This window comes from Triturus cristatus, chromosome 4_1 (genome assembly GCF_964204655.1).
Source record: "Triturus cristatus chromosome 4_1, aTriCri1.1, whole genome shotgun sequence".
Lineage (NCBI taxonomy): Eukaryota > Metazoa > Chordata > Amphibia > Caudata > Salamandridae > Triturus > Triturus cristatus.
In genome coordinates this window covers 934,741,761-934,760,274 of record NC_140585.1, presented here as the reverse complement: position 1 = coordinate 934,760,274, position 18,514 = coordinate 934,741,761, and positions in this window count along the sequence as shown.

The following is an 18,514-nucleotide window of genomic DNA, read 5'->3' as shown; positions in this document are numbered from 1 at the left end:
CCAGATTATCTGTTCTGGAGCAACAAACATCAACCCAGCAGGGTCCTTCTACTAGAAATAAGCAGCATAAACCATGCCCTGAGATCGTTCCACTGCAAGTACCTCTTGTTAACTCCATGGATACTGGTCCTCATCTAACTCTAACACAGGATCCAGTACAGACAATTCCTCCACCCTCTAATCCTACCCTCTCAGGAGATTTTTTCTCCGTAAGTGAGGCTGCCAGGCCCAATAGAAGAGATAAATCGTATACTCCTGCAAGGTATCCCAAATTCCATCTCCCTCCCCAGGCGTGTCCTTATTCCATAATTCCCATCCAATGTTCCCAAAACATTGGATGGGAAGGAGGAACACTGGTCTTCCTTAAAGAATAAAGTGTTGCACTATCTAAATACTAGAAAAGTGTTGGGCAACGCTTTGTATTCCAACTTTAAGATGGTACGTAGGGGGGGTTGGATAGGTGATACCAAAAAAACCCTTGAAGGAGACTGTGTAGTTGTTAACTTTGCATCACCTCAACTAATCGAGCACATCTTGAGACAGGCCGGCTCTTTAATCATTCATGAGGACCGTATTAATATCCTCCCCCTAGGATTTTTCTATCCACCTAGTCCAATGCTTCCAGCAGTAGGAAGAGCGCAAGCCATTTCCCAGGATCATTATGTCAGACCTATTCCTATTAGTAATAGATTTGAAGCTCTGAGCACCCTAGATTGCAATGATTGACTTGATTACACCCTTGATATAGACCCATCGGGATCATCCATTGTTGCCCCTATGGATGAGAATGCTCTAACCCAAGTTGTTCTACACAATGATTCCTGCTCAGATGACCAAGGGGACTTGGACATTGAAGCTACGCAGTAAGCTTCAATAAGTCTTACTCTGGACTGTGATGAACCTAAGGCCTTGTCTTCCCTCGTTTCTTGGAATGTGGCAGGACTCAGGAATAAGGTTGATTCTGACGATTGGTCGAATTTTCTTAATGATATGGATTTCATATTATTGCAGGAAACTTAGACGACTAGCATGGATTATAGACCTGGATACCTTAGCTTTTTTGTTCCAGTAGTTCCAAGTTGTCACGGAAGAGCAAAGGGGGGTCTTTTAACATGGATCAAACAAGACAGTGGTTATAATTTGACCCAACTGGACTCTAAAAGTAATGATATTTTGCTTATCCGTGTCCAGTGTAATGGTCAAAAAGATCTCTATGTTTTTAATGTGTATGCCAGGGGCTTACCAGGGGGTAAATCATCAGAAACAGTGGAGGAGCTGGATCAGCTCCTGAATTTGGTTTGAGGAAAAGGCCATGTTATTGTGGCAGGTGATTTTAACTGCTGCTTCGAACCCCTGGACATCAATGACGTTGACCTCACGGCTGAGGAGGACAGTGTCTGGAATATTCCCCACTTGGCATTATCTCCAATTAGGAAGTGGACAGAGGCTGCTTTACAACTTAAGCTATTGTGTATTGGCCATGGGCTCCGTGCAGCAAATGGCAGAACAGCCTCTGATAAGCATGGGGCTCATACGTTCCATAATGGCCTCTCTAAAAGTCGCATTGATTATATACTTACGAATAAAGAGCACTGGCTTAATATTAAGGATATGGAAGTGGTGGAAAGAGTAGAGAGTGATCATGATCCTTTAGTACTCTCTTTCCAATTAGTTAAAACTAAATCCCAAGAGCATCCTCTTATGAATGTTGAAATTGTTCCAACCAATGACCTTAGGCGTGTCAAGTGGGCGAATTGTCTGGGCAATGAGAAGCAGATCTTAATGATTAAAAAATTAACTATTGAGGCTAACAACGCACTACATAATTGTGCTGCCCAGGACGAAGCTCTGGATAATATTACTATCATCCACAGTCGCTTTTTTAATCAACTTAGCGCCTTTTTTATTAAACAGACCCATCCTAAACCTAATAGGCCAGTAAGAAAGGAGAACCAATGGTACGGGAAATCTTGTAGGATTGCCTATCGATCCCTGTCAGAAGCTGTTAAAACTAAAGATATGATCTCTATCAGGAATGCTCATGCATTCTATAAAAAAACACAACATGAAGCTAAACGAGCATGGGACCAGGAATATTGGAGGGACCTGCATTCTGCCAGTAAAGAGCGCTCATTGCGCTCGTTCTGGGATCTGATCAAGTGGAGAAAGGGTTTTAAGAGAGAAGCACTCCCAAACTATGTGGCACCTGATTTGTGGGTTTCACACTATGGATCCCAGTTTGCACCAAATGAAGCCCTGGTGGATGGTTGTACACCCATAGCTTATTCAAACATGGGAGCAGCTTCTCTTGTGTTTACCATTAATGAGGTCGAAAATGTACTGAAATCTCTCCCTAGAGGCAGAGCACCTGGTATAGACTCGGTTCCGGCTGATCTGTTTATGCATGACAGGGAACTATGGGCACCCTATATTCTGTGCCTTGCGAATTGCATGGCAAAAGGCTCACCCATACCTTTAACCTGGAAGGGAGCTCAGATCATCCCGATCTTTAAAAAGGGTGAACGCGCCGACCCAGGTAACTACAGACCCATAAGTTTGATTGACTGTATACAAAAGGCGATAGCCAGACTTGTCTTAAAAAGGATCCAAGGATGGATCGATGAGGAGGAAGTTCTCTCTCCCCTACAGGCTGGCTTTCGCAGTCACACAAGCACCGTAGACCAGGTACTCAGGTTTTTGTTAATTTACTGGCGGGTGGTCTTACTGGGCGAGGGCTTACTCTTTGCAGCTTTTGTTGACCTCAAATCAGCATTTGATTTGGTTCCTCGTGCCAAAATGTGGTCTGTTTTTTTAGAACAAGGTATGCCTCCAGATATTTTAAATTTTTTAATCAAACTCCATGAGGATAACTTTGCACAAGTTAGATGGAACCAGGCCGGCAATGTCACAGACAAGTTCCCTATTGCTAGGGGTGTTCGCCAAGGGTGCGTTTTGGCACCAACCCTATTTTCCCTCTACATCAACAGGGTGATCAACTACTATCAGAATACTTCCACTGATGCCCCCAAGCTGGATGGTAAGTTGATCCCCCTGTTGATGTTTGCGGATGACACCCTACTTATATCTAAAACTCAACAAGGTCTACAAAAAGCCATAGACGTGTTTGAGGTCTTCTGCAAGGACCATGGACTTGTCGTTAATGTATCCAAAACTAAATTCATGGTCCTGCACAGATCTAAGCACGTCAGAGGGACCGTATCCATGAATGGGGCTAAATTGGACCAGACAGAGGTTTTCTCGTACCTTGGCATCACCCTCGCATCAAAGTTGAATTGGAAACCGCATTTAGATCAAGTACTAACTAAACACGCCCAATTAACAGGCGCACTTACAAAAGAACTCCACCTGTCCCAGACCAAACCCATTTTACCTGCTCTCAAAATATATGATGCCAAGATTAGTTTGGCAATCCTTTATGGGGCAGAATTATGGGGACATACTAATCTTATCCATCTAACAAGAGCTCAAAGTAAGTTTTTGCGCAATATTACAGGCCTTCCAGCATCCACCCCCCTTATTCCACTCTATTATGATCTAGGGTTTTTATTTTTAGAGGACATTGCACATTATCACCCAGTAGCCTACTGGAGACGGCTCTGGGTAACTCCAGAACTCTCTGAGTATGGCCAGGCATTTTTGGATGTTAGACGGGCTGATAAAGCACATAAAATTTCCTGGATGAGCGAAGTTAGACTACTTTATTGTGCTATGGGGCTGTCTGACCTATGGGACGAACCTGCACTACACACTTTTCCCCCAAAGAAGACGCTAAAAGACTATTATTGGCGAATAGTCACAGGGAAAAGATTTGGTCTTAGTGTTAGATCGTCTCTAACAACGGATTTTCTTGAACAAAAGGATAGTCCCCTTTTTGAAAATTACTAGGACTGTATTACAGTTCCTGAAGATAGGAAGCGGTACCATCAATTTAGGGTGGGAACTCTTCCAATAAACTGTTTCGTAGCCAAATGGCGTTTGGGACTTAAATCAGACTGCCCCTTTTGCCCCGCTCAAAGGGAAAGTATCGCGCATGTCTTATTCATATGTCCTGAATATAGAAATCCTAGGAGGGTTTGGCTGAAACCTATATGTTTACTATTAGGACTAAAGACGGGTGTCGAGGCATTGCGGTGTCTCAAAACTGACACATCTGAACCCGTGACTATTGCTGTAGCAAAGTTTCTTCACTGGTTCTGGATCATACGTGTACGCAAACTATCTCTCATTTCATAGTAAAGCTGTTTTTATCAATGTTCCTTTTAAAAAAAAAAAAAATATATGAAATTGAATATTTTATTGTTAAATTGATATTTTATATAATATTTATTCTACTACTGCCACTGCATGTGCACTTTCTGCTGCCCCTGACATGAACCTGGAAATGTATTGTTACTGTTATTGTTTGTGTCTTTCAATTTCTATGTTGGACATTGTTTCTGTCTTTAACGATGAAAATATCGAAATAAAGATTTGGAATTGAATTGAATTGACTAAGCAGAACTACGTCATCTGCATACATGAGATTGGTCAATGTTTTTCCTCCTATCCTGCGTGAATGGGAATTGCAGGCGTCAAGCACCTTTGAAAGGTCGGCCATAAATAGATTGAACAGGGTTGGTGCAAGCACACACCCCTGTTTCAGCCCTTTTGTTGTAGGAACTTTCGAAGATAGGTGGGTACCTGCACCCAGGTTTCTGTGTGTAGAAGCGACAGCATGTTTAAAATAGGCTGTGGTATGCCCCATTGCGCCAGTTTCCCCCACAGTCTGCCCCTCTCTACATTATCAAAGGCAGCACTAAAGTCAATGTAACATAATTGTAAAGGTAATTTAGAGGCTTTTGCTGTGTCGATTATTAGAGAGATTGTGAGGATGTTTGTTGATGTGCTGGCCATTTTGTGAAAACCGGTCTGGTTCAGCGGTATTATCTGATTCGCCTCAGCCCAGGATGTGAGCTCCCCTAATATGACGCCCGCAAAGTATTTTCTTACATTATCAATCTGAGCTACTAGACGGTAGTTGTTGGGCTCAGCCTTGTCTCCTTTTTTGTAAATTGTAAATTGGCCCTTCCAAGATTCCGGTATTCTGTTTAGCAGCCTGACTTCCAGAAATAGAGGTTGCAGGATATCTGCCCAGTCTTCACTCTTTGCTTTAAACAGGGCAGGTGGAATGCCGTTCGGTCCCGGAGCTTCTTCTTTCCTCCCTTTGGCGATCTGCTTTTTAATTAAGAGTGACAGAGAACAGCTAGCTGCGCCTGATGGTATGTTTTCTGTGGCTGGAAGCTCCTGCTCCCTTATATCAGTTTTACTTGCTCCAGCTTGTCCCTCTGGAGTTCAGCTGTTAACGATTTGTGCTCCGGATTTTTCTGTTTGGTTTTTAAAGTGAGTAGTAAGGAATTTTACCCAGTTTGCTTCCAAGATGTGTAACCCAATGCCCTTATGATTTGGGCGCATGATCCCTTTCACAGTTTTCCAAAAGCGGGCACTGTTGTTCCAATTTGTGTCATGTAGGAGTTTTACCCAGATTTCATTCTCACGATCTCTATTGATGTTCCATTTCAATCTTTTTAGTGCTGTCCTTTGGTCCTTCAGGGATAAACGTGCACTGGTGTTTCCCTGGGAATCTTTTCAGCCTATGCAGAGTTGAGTATATTGATTTTTTGAGGAACTTGAGCTGTACTCTTTGGTCTAGTAGTGTGGCAGTGAACTGTCCCCAGTAGGCAATTTGGTCTTCTGTGCTGGATGCTTGCGAGTTAAAAAGTTGAATTGCAGATTCGGCCTGAGAATTAGTGTTATTTGTTGTGCATTTGATCCTTTTTAAATTGGAGGTGAAAATAGGCCCCAAGGTTACATCTGACCTAATTGATCTAGGTACGGTAGCTGTTAATTGAAATTCCTGGGGGCGATGGTCACTGTCGCCCTTATCCCCCATTCTGAACCCAAGAATGTATGGGAACAGAGCGAGGATTACAAAGGTGTATTCCAATATGGAGCTTGTTGTTGCAGAGTAAAATGAATCGACTGGAGGAGAGTCATCCAGGAATCTTCCATTTAGTGCTTGAAGGTTTAGATGTTCTAAGTCATCAAGAAGGCGGCTATTGCAGCATTTCTTCTTTCCATGCAGTGGGACGCATTGTGTGGGGATATTTTGGATTCCAGTTTGAGCAGATACCTCCTCCCCTTCTGCCGAGCCAATGAGATAATGATTTAAGTCCCCTGTCAAGATAAACTTCGGATTTTCCATCTCTGTGGCATACTATGCTACTTGGTTAGTATGTTTTTTTAATCTTTCGCTTTGCATTTGGGATGGACATAGGCAAACCTCTGTTTCTTCTTCCTCAAGGGAGATAATAATTGTAACTGCTATTATTACATTTGATATCAAGTCCACAAGAGTTACTCGTCGTAGAAACGTAGGTGGCCAGCCCAGCAGAGCAATGGCCAAATCTGCCAGTCCTTGTTGCTGATATGGCAAAGCATGTATAACCCTCAATGTGCTGAGGATCCGTGAGCCAAGTTTCTTGCAGCAAGATTATATCGAAGGTTGTAACATAATTCAAGAAATCTGGGTCCTCTATTTTTGTTGCTAAGCCATTGATGTTCCATGAGCATAGTCGAAGAGGGGATTCCTTTACCCTACTGTAGACTCTATCTTGTGAATAGCGTCAATCTTCCTCTGTGCGTGTAATTATGGTATAGGATAGTGTTTCCCTATTGAAACCTTGGCTTATGTAGGTGACTGCCCTCAATGGTATTTCTGGTCGGTCCCACTGGCTGCTGACACTCTGTTGTCGCGATCTCCCCCGAGCACCTCTAAGTACACAGTTTGAGTGGGCTTGATGTATTTTTGGTCCAGGGCTTGCCTTACTTAGTAGTGAAAATGGGGAGGCTGGTTTTTGAAAGGGGGCAATTTCAATGCCCCAATTTTGGAATATACCCAGTTCTGCTAGAATTATATCTGCAATTTGACTTGTGATCCCCATTGTCTTTGTTGCCTCTGGGCTTTGAGTGTTGGCGGTGTGTATGAACTCTATGGAGAGTAGATCCTTTGACTTTATGCCGGCAAGATTTGGAATTGACTTAATTAATCTTCGAATGTTACCTCGATTTAACGTGTCCTGATGGTCCTTAGAAGTATATAGAGAATAAAAAAACAAAACCTCTTTTTCTTGCTGTCTGATTCTTGCTGTTTGTGCTGCCGGCAGCTGTGGATTTGCTGTGGCCATCGGTTCAGTTTGAAGTATGGAGCTAGTTACTTTGTTAAGCTGTATTTCCACTTAGTTGCTTGGCACTTCTGTCATAGAGTTCCTTGAGTGTGCCTTGGATGTTATTAACATGGAAGATGTTTGTTTTAAATCTTGCCCCCCGTCCTGTGCCCCTTTTTCCGGTAACCTACAACTGGGGCTAATGTTGGTTGGTGTGATAGGCCTTTTAAACTCTCTGAGCGATGACTCCTGGTTTGGCCTATCTGTTGTTCCACAAGCTTTTCTTCTGGGCCCGTTATTTGAGCTTGTATTGGCGACTTTTTGCTCTATTTTAGTCAGCCTTGGGACCCCAGAGTTGCACACCTCTCCACTTGGCTGTTGTAAGAGTGCAAGTTTATTGGATAAGACCCTTGTCTCTCCCCTCAGGACTTGGCAATGGATTGACTGTTGGTTGTGGCCTCTGTCAGGTTTTGTTATTTTGGGAGTGGTTGTGATACCTTGTCTTTTCCCTTGTCTTTTCCCTTCTTTGTGTTCTGTGTTGACCCTGGGTGGGGGTCCTTGTCCATTTTCTTCTCCAATTTCCGCGTGTGCTCTGATTGCGGATGTCTGTTTTGGGGCGTCTCTCTGTTCCGGGAGATGTTTGGAGTTGGTTGGAGGCGATTGTGCTTGATTTAAGAAACTTGCATCTCCGGAGTTGGTATCCCGTTTGTTATGTGAACCTGAAAAGATAGGGAAGTAAACTGTTACATTTGTGTTGAGCTTTTGGTTGCGCCCTTTCCTTTTCTGTTGACGGCGTTGCTTGGCATTGAGTTTTAATAACCTTCCGTTGCCGGACCCTCCCGTCTTCTCAGTGTCCACATTAATGTTACCTGTATGCGTGTTGCTGATTGGTTGACCATCAATTGTAACCTTCATGCTGTTGGAAATTATTATCAGGCCATTCAGATTACCCAGGTTTTCGTCGATGCTTGCAGTGAAGACTGCCAATGTGTTCAATAATGTTAGTTGGATCCCCATCTTTTCTGACTGATTTTGCAGTGCTTCGACGGGCAGTTGAAATGTATTTAATAGGGAAGTCCAAGTGCCAGCATTTTGTTCCTTTATTTGCGCACTCTCCTTTGGACTTTTTTTGGTCTGGTCTATAAAACGTGAGTCCCGAGAAAACTCTTGGGGAGAGTGCACCCTTTGTTCCTGTTCCTGATCTGATGTATAGGTGGCAAGCATATCTTCCCATTCTTGTGTGTTTAAGTAGGATATAATCGCCCTCCCCTCCTCTTTCTGATTTGCGTCCGGTATCCCTGCCCGTGCTCCTCCTTGTCGGGTAAGCAGACTCCCTTGAGCGAGGAGCAGTGGGGTTGTTGGTGATTTTGTGCTTGCTGAATCAGTTATTTTGATGGGGGTGCTATGGCTACTAGTCAGCATATTGATTGTGGGGTTGGAATTAATTTCACTAATCTGTTCCCCATCTACTCTCCTTGAGTCTTCTTTGGCGTCGCTCTCATACTTGGTTTTTTTGGTGACCCAGTCCCCATCCCTGACGCCAAGTTGTAGTATTGGTGCAGCTGTTTTTTGGAGCTTGTGTTCTGCAGTAGGAGTCCCCTGTGTGCCACCCTGTTGACTAGTTTTTATTGGGGAGAATCCTAAGTTCCCAGGCACTCCTGCGGGAACCGCAGGAGATGTGATGTCTGCCGCTTGCGTCCCCGCGGGGTGCGTTAGAGATGGAAGCTTGAGCTGAGGTTGCTCACCTTGTTGCTGTGGCGCCCTTCCTTCATCTTAGGGCAAAAGGCTTGGGACAAATGCTTGCGTCTGTAAGGGCAGCAGTGGAGGTTGCAGGCCTTTGAGGGTTGCATTGCTGGAATAAAGAACTGACCCTGCATCCCTTAGGAAGTTAAACTTTGTGTAGATCTTGGGTTGGTTGGAGCATGTGGCGCTGGTGAGTTCCGTCCGTGCTGTAGTCTCACTTTGATCTTGATCTGATTCGATGAGTTTTTGCTCCGCACTGTACTGAGCGCTGGGATTTTGTTTCTTTCCTTTTCACCCCCTTGTCCTGGGTGGCATGGCCTCTCTCGTTCTTCCTGACCTCATTAAGCCTGTGTGGTTTGAAAGGCAGATCAGCGGCTATGACGAGCAGGGCAGAGCGCTTGAGGCGAGGCAAGTGGTATGATAGCTTGACTGACTATTCTGCGTTGTGCGCTCTCCCGCGTGTTATCTCAAATGGTGTAATCGCTTTTCAGTCTGTTGTACATTTTTCTTGCGGTCTCCTGCACGTTATCCTGAATGCGTTGCAGGCTGCGCTTCATTGCTGCCATTGATACCGCAGTGGTTGTCACTGTCTCATCAGCACCACGTTTCTGCTGCTTTACTATTGCGCTGTTACACGTCCGTCAGCCGTCTGCCGATTGCCGTTTTCTGTTTTCCGTTGCCCTGGCTGTAGACCCAGCTGGAGATTAAGTGTGCTGTGTGGTGATCCGAAGTCCGCTGTGGGGCAGTGCATGAAGGGTCTGAGGCAAGGGGTGTGAGGAGAGGGTGAGGGGGGCGAGTGGATGCAGCAGGCAATGCAGGCGTCTTGCTGGCTACACTAGCTGTTTGGCTGCCTTTGCCTTTAGCTTTGCCACCACCCTGTGCGCCAAGAACTCACCCGCACCCACACCAGCACCCACACCTGCACTCGCCCCTTCCCCTCCCCTGCCCCTGCACTGGCACCCGCTGCTTACACTATGCTCACCGCCACTCCCCTGCAGGGTCCGCCTGGGCCTGATGGATTGCAGCACTCCAACAGGGGCTCAAACGGCAGGGCTTCCAACAGCACTCCAGACGCTCCAATTCCTGTTTGGGCGCAGGGGGCTGTTGTATTCCACTTTAGGTGTCCGTATATAGGTTTTCCTGATACATGTCCTTATATAGGCACAATTCACATTTCCCTTATATAGGCATAAGATCCCAGTCCTTATTTAGGCATTAGCCATGCTATCCAAATACAGGCATGGTCACCTACATCCGTCCACCCCAACGTCACAATGAGTTCTTAGAAACCAGACCCTTAAGCTCTTGCGAGTTTCCCCTAGCACAGGATTATTGATTTCTCCAAGAACTCACTTATTATGCATGAACCGCTATTCCTTAAGGGTTCATTCCTGACGTCTTCCTCTACCCGACTTTACGTCAATGCTTAAATTTCAAGGCACCTACCAGGTATATAAATATACCTTCCCTTGCCCAAGCAAGTAGAAGGAGACCTCAACTTTAGAGGAGCTCGTGTCCCTGCTCGCAGAGAATCCAGCTTCCAGTGTTTTGACTCCCTTTGCGGGGTGTTAGAGTTCGAGACCCGGAAAGAGATTCCCACCTCTCTCATTCTCACGGTATGGAGTTGACTAGAACCTAGAGGGACTCTTGGCATACCAGACTTGGTATACTATACTAAACTAAAGGATAACATCCTATAGAATACTGCACCTACTTCTTATCTTGCACTACACTTAGGTTAGGTACACTGGGGTAGAACTAGTTATAGAAGTATCTTATGAGTACTCGCATTTTTAGCCTATGCTATTTATGTAAATGAATATATGTTTCATAGCTAAAAGATAATGCTAGCGCAGTATTATTTCATTCTACTGTTTATGCTGTACATAATATATCTTGCATACTGTCTTGTGATTATAACAGCTCATATCTCTTACACGAGAAACAAGACAGTTCAATAAATCCTTTTATTGAAACGCCCGTCTATTCTTTCTGTGTAACTCTGAAAAAACTAAGCATGCACGATTAGCTGAGTGAAACTGTTATCTGTTGTTTCCACGATTCTGAGAGTGTTCCGATTCTAAAGGGAAACAAAGTTGTCATGTTTATGCAGTTGCCAGAAACTACTCCCTTCTTGTTTATAAGGAGTTTCTAGTGGCCTCTGAGTTAGCTGGTACAAATTAATTAAGTTTAATATACTCGATAGGGGCATACTGACCTCCGTCCTATGCCAAATCTATAGGGTATATTATTCCAATGCGCAGAGCCTATTAGGGAAATAGGAACTACACTAAAGGGTGCCACATAGGGGCTAAGGAGTACTGCAGGTCCACAACCCATCCTCTGCCTCTGCCTCCGTGCTCTATGCAGCGATTTGCTCTGTTGAAATAGGGAGTTCGAGCAGGCAGTGATGGTATTGACGGCGCTTGGGCAGCTTGTGCATAGGCTTGTGCACAGGTTCGGTGCACAAGGGGAGCAGGGGGCAGGAAAGCGGCAGCGGTGTTGGCAGCTCCGGAGAGTCGGGCGGGCTGTGAGGAGTGTGATGGGGCCGCAAAAAACCTTGGAAGTAGAAGTAGTTATGGATACCGGCGCCGGTGGTTGCCGGTTGCCGGTCCTCAGTTCCTCAGGTACCGCGGTCACGGATTGCTGGCCACGGGAACCGCGGCTGCAGCAGCCGCTCCTCTCCTCCAAAATTCGCACCTCAGCACGTGGGCCTGTCGGCGGTAAAACCAGGACCAGGACCAGGAACGCTGGAGTTGGAGCTCCAAGATAGGGACAGGACTGGGGGGTGGAGGAAGGTCGGACAGGGGGTAGTGTTTTAGGGTTTAGGGTAGTGTTGTGGTGTTTGTGTAGTGTAGGGTAGTGGTTTAGGGTAGTGTGAGGTGGGTCGTGCAGGGTAGTGTTAGAGAGTAGGGACAGGTCTGGGGGAAGGGGTAGTGTCGTGCAGGGGGTAGTGTCTTAGGGTTTAGGGTAGTGTTGTGGTGTTTGTGTGGCATAGGGTAGTGTTTTAGGGTTTAGGGTAGTGTCAGGTGGGTTGTGCAGGGTAGTTTTAGAGTGTAGGGACAGGTCTGGGAGAAGGTCGTGGAGGGGGTAGTGTCTTAGGGTTTAGGGTAGTGTTGTGGTGTTTGTGTAGTGTAGGGTAGTGTTTTAGGGTTTAGGTGTAGTGTCAGGTGGGTCGTGCAGGTAGTGTTAGAGTGTGGGGACAGGACTGGGGGATGGGGGAAGGTCTGCAGGAGGTAGTGTTTTAGTGTTTAGGGTAGTGTAGTGGTGTTTGAGTAGTGTAGGGTTTATGGTAGTGTTGGGGGGTTCATGCAGGGTAGTGTTTGCATGCGGGGACAGGTCTGGGGAAGGGGTAGTGTCACGGTGGGGGTAGTGTTTAAGGGATTAGGGTAGTGTTGAGTTTGTGTTGTGTAGGGTAGTGTATTTGGATGTAGAATTTAGCATAGTGTAGGGGTGTTTTTTAATAAAAATCAATGCGTTGAAAAAGTATGCGGGGTAAAGGGATTCATTGTAATGACATTTTAAAAGCATTTCCGGGAACTTGCTATCTAATGGTATGCGTAGAAAAAGATTGCGTTGTAATGGTACTTGCAAACTTATAACTTTGTGGTAAAAGTATGCGTTGTTTTGCACTGCGGTGTATCGACATATATTCTTGTAGGCTACCTACAGAAGGACAAAAAATTGGGCCCGCCAAGCCCCCCCCGCCCCCCCCCGTAGGCACACTTGGCCCATCCTGATGAAAATTCCTGGAGCTGGGCCTGGCTTAAAACTATAACTTAATTGATACATGCATGCCCACAATGGCTTATCTTGGGGCTCTGATAATGCTTAAACTTTTGCACTCATCTCCTTGTATCCAATAGGGTCACAATGGAGTCTAAATCAATTTGGCCAACCCAAATTGTAGACCTTTCATTGGTGCACAGTGGAGGAACAAGGATGATTTCAAAATTCTGTTTGGCTAAGCAAATCTTTTGAAGACTCGACTTTTAATGAATTTCCCTGGGGTCGCAAGTATTAAAACTGCTAGCAATCCCCAAAAGGACAGAACGCTCCTGTTGATTGTCCCATAAACAAGGAAAACAGGAGTTTTATGACGCTAAATCTGAGTTCTTGCCACCTAGATATTTCACTTTCACTTTATGTGTGGGTAACAAGAGGAGTTATAAATGTGGTCACTTGGAGGTTTGTGCTCCTCCACATTATTTCTTACGGGTCCACTGCTTCTGAAAGGCCAGTGTTACGTTGGTGTCACATCATTTCCGAAACTTCTGAGCACAGTCAAGCAATCAAGGAGAGGCCAAGGAGTGGTAGATGGCTCGTGAAGACACCACCTGCAGTGGAAGCATTGAAGAACCCATTCATAGGAGCTGGACTTTGGACCAACATGCTGTCCTGCTGTGTTTTACAGCTTGCCTAGAGTGTTGTGCCTAAAACTGAGGAAAGGAGGATTAGGAAATGAACCTATTTACAGTGGCAAACTACCATATGGGCCTCATTACGAGTGGCCCAGTATGGGATGAGATAAGTATCGCATCTGATGATAAGCAACACCTATTACAGGTTTTACCCTTGAAATGGGACATCCCATGGGCATTTTCTGCTTAATGCACCAGAATTTACATGCTGTGGTATTTATGAGACATTTTCTCCCTCTAAATTTGGGCAGTTTGACCTGCTGAACGTTAGCAATGATGCAAAGTTAACTGCACCGTGTAATTCCCAAGTATGATAAAAATCACAACACTTAATATAGTGACCCCTCCGCAAACAGGTGATTGCTCAGAGAGGACAGTTCACCAGACCACTCGTAATGTGGCCCAAAGAGATGGCTCCTACTGGAAGAGAAGACCAAGTTCCACTCCCCCATCAAGACTCTTTGACTACAGAATGTTGTATCAGCTCAGAGTTATTGCTGTTCCTACTATACCTCAGCCCAGGTATCAAGCCCCCAACTTACTAGCAATCAGTTTGTAAATTCAGCAAGGAAATGTTCAACTCATTCTCTCATTGTCTATTCAAATTCATTCAGCTCACTTAGTGGTTTCCTCTTGGCTGACCTGCTCACCAATTGCTGTTCCCTAGAACTCTACAGCTTTGTCTCGTCACTGTATTACGCTGCAGTGCAGTTTACAGTGGCCAGAAAAATGGATCTTGTAGAAAGCTGACCTAGAGTTAACAGTGTCTTGTTGTAGCTTGACTTAAAGAGAAGAGCTATCCCTAATGGTCATGAGCTAGAGAAATCTGAGTTCACCCAATGGATTGTTTGGGTAGCACCTCCATGATGTGTGGAATTACCTTTGTCTTTCCATCTCACAGTTTTGGGACTTCAACACATCTGTAGAGGGGGGATTACCTGCTCCTACCCCTACTCATGAAGGTGCCTGTATTCAAGGTTTGTTTATATTTTTTGCAGACGAAATCCAAAGAATCAAAGCAGAGCCACATTGCCATTCTGTATTTAAAAATTTTAAAAAGATTTTAAAAATATATTAACGCGGGCTTGGTATCATAGCGAACTATGTGTCAGATGCTGTTCTTGTACCTTCTTCTAAAAATAACTGTTTCAGATACTTCTTTCTGACTGAGATTGCCCCAGAGCATCTAACATAGCATAAATCAGATATTGCACACAATTGCACATACAAAATACATATGTAGACATATGTTGTGAGGAAGTAAGCTTGTGGCCTACAACGGATGGAAGATAAGTTTGGTGTGCCAATGTCCAGCTGGAACCTCAAAAAGACTCACATGTGTTTCTCGCTCTTGCGTGGATGTACTTCTTTCGGCAATCAAATGCAAATGGACCCACTCCTTATCCACCATTCAATCATTCCTCACCACCATCATCATTTAATTATCACACTCAACATGCTTTGTAGTTGTTGCAATGCAAAACAGATAATGCTATGGTATTAAGCATCGATCTTTTCACTTTTAACCACAGTATACATTATCACACATACTCTATAGGTCATCGCTAATCTGAGTGCTTCTCTCATTTTTCCATCTCTTAGAACTGAGACGACAATTGTCTTCCTTTATCCCAATTTATTCTCCCTTGGTTATCCACTTGGCTTGTGGTGTTACCAATTTATGGAAAATAAGAGAGATGTGAATTTACACTGATTGTGTGACTCTTGAAAATTGAAATGAAACACAGATGGGTTCTATTCCAAATGGTCTGAAGTTGGAGTTCCAAAGGAAGTTGGTGCCATCCAACTCAAGCACCTGAACGTTGTCACAGTTGAAGTTATTTATGGACGGAACATACAGGCGACTCTGTAGTATGTGACAATGTTAGACTGACCTGGCCTTTTAGGCAAGTGAACTGTGATTGCTAAGACTTGAAGGCTCACACCTATAATGGGTTAAAACAAATGAGAAGTCCCAGAATACAGGGTGCATTTGGCAAGGCCCTGCACCCAATCCCCCGTGGACACCCGTGCCATGTTCAGTTGACTGTCATGTAACAACATTTTAAATAAGGCAGACCTCCTGTCATTGTTAAAGGGCCTATTGGCTTTTCCAAGGGGTCAGCGCTTCAACATATATAAAATAGACCTCTTGTCTTTGTCGAAAAGTCACTTATGACTATAATGAGTAAAAGTGTTACTCCCTAGGAACAGACGGTGAAGAGTTCAACAATGTGGACTTGCATTTAGAATGTTAATAAAATGTTGCAAAAGAAACATGAATGCGTATGGGAACTAAAAGTATCAATAAAAATTAAGGGGATGGGTTTGTGAACAATGGTAGAACTGAATTTAATGACATGTAAGCATGGTGCGATGGAGCTTCCCCCTTGCCTGACCAATCATAGTATGTATTTTTACAAAATTGAAACTTTAGTGGGTGGAACATGGAAAACGAAAGGTATAATTAAGATAGCTTTAGTTAGTTAGTTAGCAGAGCTCGGTATGCTGTCTGAGTAGCGGGAGATGCTGATGCTGGGAGAGATGCTGTGAGATGCTGATGAATAATCGAATGCAGAGCCTGAAGCAGAACTTTCTATCTTAATTTAATTGGGTTAGATCTGAAGATCGCGGAAGAATCTTGAGGAGAAAGAGTGTCAGAGAGGGGTGCGGCGCAATCGTCTGTATTCTAGAGAGGTCAACTATCATGTCCTGAATCCTGTCCTGAAGTCTTTGTTGCCTGATCTATCCCGGGGGACCCTTACCAGCTCCTTGGCCAGCGGGTTGGTCTTTCACACCATTCTTACTAACTATAATTTCACGTTATGTGCAGATGTTCTTTTCTCTCTGTCCTCTCCCTTTCTAAGCATTGATCGTTGTATGAATCCGAAGTATATGTTTGGTGTTTAATCAACTGAATTTTCTCTCCTAATGAATGATGGTGACAGTACTGTATGTTTGAAGTGGTTCACATGCATTTAAGTTGCATAAAGATTTAAAAACTTCCCTGAGTCTGTGGTTTATTTTATCATACTTTAAAGGATAAACTAAGTTAGTTTTTTGATATTATCACCATCAATTAGTTCAACTAATGGTCCATCGACCAGAGGAAAGAACTTTTAGATCCGTGAAGGGTTAGTTAAAGGTGAATAGAGGTATTTTAGACTAATCCTAAACATTGTGAGAAACTTACAAACCAGTCCAGCGGTTTACTCAATTGTGTGTGTTTATGGGCCCAGGTGAGTATATGGTAGTAGAGTATCTGTTGTTGGTACGCCGCTGGATCAGTTTTCTGGTAGCAGAGGATGGTTATCATTGACTAGTTTGGTGATAAATATTGATTATTGATTATGGATTTATGTTTAACAAAAGAGTTAGTGTCTTGTTTTATGTTATCTAGAATCCCGGGAAAAGGAATAGCGGGTAGTGACAGAAGCCACACTGCAGTGAGGTTACTCGTCTGTTGGAATAATACTGAGAAGTTACGCAGATCTGGCAGTGTTAAACTAGGGACTATTTTGTATAAAAGTAGAGTGTGAGTGATAGCAGAGGGTTCGCTGGTGAAACTTTGGTCATATTTCCCAGTAGGGGTAACACTGAAGGAGTAACAGGTTCTTCGGAGCTTGAATGAAGAGTAAACATAGGTTTTTTACTCGCCGCAGAAGAGAAGTAATTCTGAAACTCCAGAATAAGTCGAAATCTATCCTTTGTTTAGTGGAACAGACAGAGTAGCGAATGTTTTTATGTTGTTATTAACGAAGAATTTAATGAAAAGTATTAAGAAATACGTTTTTCGTATTACCTTGTGAAGGGAGGGTCAGTCCCAGGAGTTGTACTGACGTCACAGAGAGCCGCGCTGGGATTGGTTGAAACAGTGGGCATGAGACAGAAGCAGATTGTAAAGGGAGGGTCAATAGTGAGGAGCAATACTGATGTCACAAAAGGCTGCGCTGGCATTGGTCAGACCACGAGCGCAAGCCTGAGCTTTGATTGGTTATTACATAGAAGCTTTGTTATCATTGGTTAAGAAGAAATTGTATGTTGGATTCTGATTTGACTGCTGGTGTGAGTCGCACAGATAGCAGAGTTCAAGGGTTTGCGAAATACTCTTTCATATATCTTTCATCGAGAAAAGAGAAAGATGTTGTTAATAAAGAAAATTAAGAATTTCTTTAAGAAAGATAAGCCTGTGTTGACTAGAGAGGGAATTCCTATTCTGCCACCAAAAACACCTGCTTCCTTTATGATGATGGAAAGAGGATATCATACTTGTGTATGGTTGGAGAATTGGATGGAATATACAAAAGGTGATGGAATTTTAGCTTTTCCAGAACATGGTACGTTTAATGGGAGAATTCTTCAGAATTTGAGAATGAATGATTTAGAACTAGAGTCCTAGGTTAACTCAGTATGAGGGTCTGGAAGAATGGGTGACTGAGTCATTTGAATGAGAGAAATGCAGAGGTGGTAAGAGATATAGCGGATTTTTTCCCAGATATTTGCATGAGTCACGCGAAGCTCAGATGAAGCAATAGAGAACAGCTATGGTATCAGAGGGTTTATATCCAGTTTTAATGGCTGAAGAACAGTTGGGAGGCAAGTGTAAGGAGAAAACAAAACACATGAATGTGGCAGGATATGGTGAATCAGATGACAAATGTTTGGAGGAGATTCTAACTGAAAATCCTCCAGCGTTCCAAGAAGGACCCAGTAGAGTCACGCCAAGTGCACCGGTAATGGGAACACCCTTAATTCCTCAAATTTTATATGATACATCAGTTATTAGGGTGCTTCAAGATAATGAGAGAGAAGCCTTAAATAAATCTAGGCAGGAAGTAGTGCAGAAAATAAGTCAATTGAATTTAAATATTGAAGCTTTAACAGTACCAGTGACTAGAGGTCCTGTTATCCCATTATATGGCGATAAAATGAGTTGCCCAAAACCTCAAGCTGTAACAATTCCTTTGAGCAATCCCAGAAAAGAGGTAGTAATGTCAGATGATCAGGCTAGTGAGTGTGATTCAGTCATTTCATTAATGGACCTTCCAATAAGGGAACCTTTAACTGACACCCCGAAAACACCCGTAAATTTGAAGGAAAGAGGGTCTATGGTACCTTTAGGAACTA